Source organism: Gekko japonicus, unplaced genomic scaffold (genome assembly GCF_001447785.1).
Source record: "Gekko japonicus isolate JY-2015 unplaced genomic scaffold, Gekko_japonicus_V1.1 scaffold466, whole genome shotgun sequence".
Lineage (NCBI taxonomy): Eukaryota > Metazoa > Chordata > Lepidosauria > Squamata > Gekkonidae > Gekko > Gekko japonicus.
This window is the reverse complement of record NW_015177019.1, coordinates 466906-471047: the sequence shown is the minus strand read 5'-3', so window position 1 is coordinate 471047 and position 4142 is coordinate 466906.

Here is a 4142-nt window from a genome sequence, read left to right as displayed (position 1 = left end):
CCAACCAATTCTGGAGCGTGTGGAATGTTCTAGAGAAGTGCCACCACCATTCGGCTTTTATATATAAGGGAGATGTTTTGTGTACATGGGTAGTCTTCAAAATATACACGTAGTTGAATCACGCCGGAAGTTATTCAGAGGCGTTCACAGGTCCATAGATGCATTCTATATAGATCAAAGAGCCTTCCTAATCTCTGAAGTGTGATTCTCTAGCTCAGATCTTTCCTTAGCCACCAAACCATGTAGGCAACCTTTTCTTCATCACAACTCCTCATCTTATGTTTACTCTAGCATATACTCTATGTTAATGTCTGCGCTATGAAAATAATAATTCTGCAACTTTATAGAGTTGTTGTAAAGATTCCTGAGACATATGAAATGCCATTTTAAAGCCATATATAAATGTTTAACAACAAAATCATCATCATCATCATAAATAAATCAAGATTTGGTTTGGCCTCTCATAAAAATATATTCAAATTCACACAATATAGATTTGTGATTCCTTAACATTCTACAGAAAGGGTGTGAAATTTCAGATGTTAACTGTGTACCATGCACACCATACTTCTGTAGCAGCACAGGAAGAAGTAGCTAAAATGTCTTATTATCCCATTTATGAAAGGCCCATGAGGCACTGGTCACCCCCATCCTTTGGACCACATCCAGCCTGCGCTGAAGGCACTGCACTGGCTGCCTATAGCATACCGGATTCGCTTCAAAGTGCTGGTTCTTACCTATAAAGCCCTTAATGGCCAGGGTCCAGCATACCTAAGGGACCGCCTTTCTCCATATGTTCCCCAAGAGCACTACGGTCGGGGTCGCACCACCTATTAATGGTTCCCAGCCCCAAGGACATCAAGCTGGCTGCAACCAGGGCCAGGGCTTTTTCGGCGGCGGCTCCTGTCTGGTGGAACGAGCTCCCAGAGCAGGTTCGGGCCCTGCAGGACCTGGCGCAGTTCCACAGGGCTTGCAAGACGGAGCTCTTCCGCCAGGCCTTTGTATAGGAGCCGCCGCCGTCACTGTACCACCACCAAGCTGCCATCTTCGACGGTGGACTAGATCTGGAGGTGAGCCGGCCCTGGGCAGACGCCCAGACGCCTAGGTAACCAAAGAATGCATGCTGTCAGGTTAGGTTAATGAATGAACCCATCTTGGATTGAGAAAAAATTTTAACATCAAGAGCACCGCACTTTACTTCATGATTGTTTTTATTGTGTAATGATTGTTTTATGATGTTTTAACTGTTGTTATGGCAATTGCCTTTGTTGTAGCCGCCCTGAGCCTGCTTGGGAGGGCGGGGTATAAATCTAACAAATAAATAAATACATAAATTTGAGCAGCATGTACTCCACAGACAGCAGGATCATGTGTGTGTTTATTAATCAATTAATTATTTATTTCAGTAGACTTCTATACCACCCTTCCTGCAAAAGGGCTCAGGGCGGTGCACAATAATTTTAAAAAAAACCCACATATAAATATAATACACAATCTAAAATCCCAATCCATAAAACCAAGCATCTTCATGGCACCATAATATAAATTCCTAACCACCTCAATTTACATCAGCATGGGGGAAAGGGGGTGAAAAGCAATTAAAATCTGGCTAGATGTTAAAACCTCTAAGAGCCATTAAAGCCCATTTAAAAACCCATTGCTGTCCTCAACCATATGCTTGGCAGAACATCTCTGTCTTGTTGGCCCTGCGAAATTGTAACAGATCCCGCAGAGCCCTGATATCAAGACAGAGATATTCTGAGAAGGCCCTGGCTCTGGTTGAAGACAGCCAGACACTCTTTGGTCCAGGGATTTCCAGTAGGTGTTGCTCTCTTGAGCGTAATGCTCTCTGGGGGACATACCAGGAGAGGCAGACCATTTAGGGCCTTATAGGTCAGGACCACAACCTTAAACCTGACCCAGTAGTGAACTTGAAACCAGTGCAGTTGGCAAAGCACAGATTGTATGTGTGCAGTTAGTGTCCCCATAAGTTGCATTCTGGACCAACTGTAACTTCTGGATCAGCCTCAAAGGCAGCCCTGTGTGGTGTTAGTTAAAGTAATCAAGCCTAGAGGTGACCATTTCATGGATTACTGTGGCTAGGTCAGAATGAGGCAGGTAGGGGGCCAGTTGACTGACCTGGCATAGTTGGAAGAATGCCAGCCTGGCAACATTTGTGACCTGGGCCTCCATTGACAAGAAGGTATCCAGGACCACACCCAAACTTTTGACTGTCTGCACTGCTGTTAGAGGCATGTGGTCAAGGGTCAGAAATTGGCATCCCAAAGTTGAATCTCCCCCACCCAGCCAGAGAACCTCTGTCTTTGATGTATTCAGTCACAACCTACTCTGTTTCAGCCAGATTTCTAGGGGCCGTATCCGTCTGTCCATCTACAGATACAGCTGGGTGTCATCAGCATACTGATGGCAGACCAACCCGAAACTCCGTGCCAGCTGGGCGAGAGGGTGCATGTAGATGTTAAACAACATCAGGGAGAGGATAGCCCCCTGAAGGACCTCTCATATCTTGGGGTATTGAGAGGAACCCCTCTCACCCAGCCCACCCACTGTCCCTGACCATGGAGAAATGAGGCAAACCACTTTAGAGCTGTCCCGCGTTCTCCAACATCGGCAAGATGGTGAACCAGCAAATCATGATCAACTGTGTCGAACGCTGCTGTCAAGTCAAGCAATAACAGCAGCACTGACCTGCCTCAATCCAGCTGCATGCAAAGTTCATCCATGAGTGCAACCAGCACAGTCTCCATCCTGCAACCAGGGCAGAAGCCAGACTGGAAGGGGTCTAGTGCTGATGTGTCCTCCAAAAACCTCTGAAGCTGCTCAGCAGCCACTCTCTCAACTACCTTACCCAGGAATGAAAGATTTGAAACTGGGAGGTAGTTGGACAGATCAGAGGATCCAGCGATGGTTTCTTCAAGAGCAATATTACCATTGCCTCTTTTAAACCCCCTGAATAGACCCCTGAACTAAGGAACAGATTGATAATGTCCATCAGAGGGCCCTGTATACCCTCGCTGCCAGCTCACACCAGCCACGAAGGACACAAGTCTAAGGGGCAAGAGGTTGGCTTAGCAGCACTCAGCATCCTGTTGACATAGGCCTCAAAGAGCCAGCTGAAGTTGCCAAGGGCTGAATCCAAAGGTGGCCAAGGGGCCTCTAGTTCACATACTGTGCCAAGATTGGCAGGCAAGTCACAGCACAGTGACAGGACTTTATCCACAGAAAAGCTCGCAAATGCCTCACAAATGCCTCTCTCTGTGAGAGAGCTTAATGTAAGTTAATATAGCCCGATTGACTACAAAAATAAACACAGATATGAAAGTGTAAATATGTTATCTTTACATATGTAAAAATAGGTGTGCTCCTGGCTGTATGTGCATGCTGGCGAGTATGCCTCTCTGTATACTTTGTGGCTGGGTGTTACCACGTTGTGGGCAATGTATTAGAATCTAATCAGTATTTACATATTACAATAGGGTTATTTATTTATTTACAACATTTATACCCTGCCTTTCTGCCCCCATCAGGGCAACAAGGTGCATAACAGATTAAAAACATACATAATAAAAACACATCTTAAAAACCACTAAACCCAAACCAAAAAACATATCATTCAACAATTAAAACCAAGTCAATATATACATACAATACAAAAAAATACACATACATAAAAACAACAATAAAATACAGGGCACAGTTGCCTTTCTGAGAGCCAGTTTGGTATAGTGGTTAAAAGTGTTAGGACTCTAATCTGGAGGACCATGTTTGATTCCCCACTCCTTCACATGAAGCCAGCTAGATAACCTTGGGTCATTCACAGCTGTCTCAGAGCTCTCTAAGCCCCACCCACTTCACAGGGTGTCTGTTGTCGAAAGAGGAAGAGAAGGTGATGGTAAGCCGCTGCAAGACTCCTTCGGGTAGTGAAGGGTGGGGTATAAAACCAACTCTTCTTCTTCTTCCTTTTTTCTCCCATGAGATTCATCCATTCTCTTGTGTACCACTGGTAGCTTATGGATATCAGGAGGTGGAAAGTGCCATCAAGTTACAGATTACTTATGGTGATCCCATAGGGTTTTCAAGGCAAAGGACATTCAGAGGTGGTTTGCCATTGCCTGGCTCCA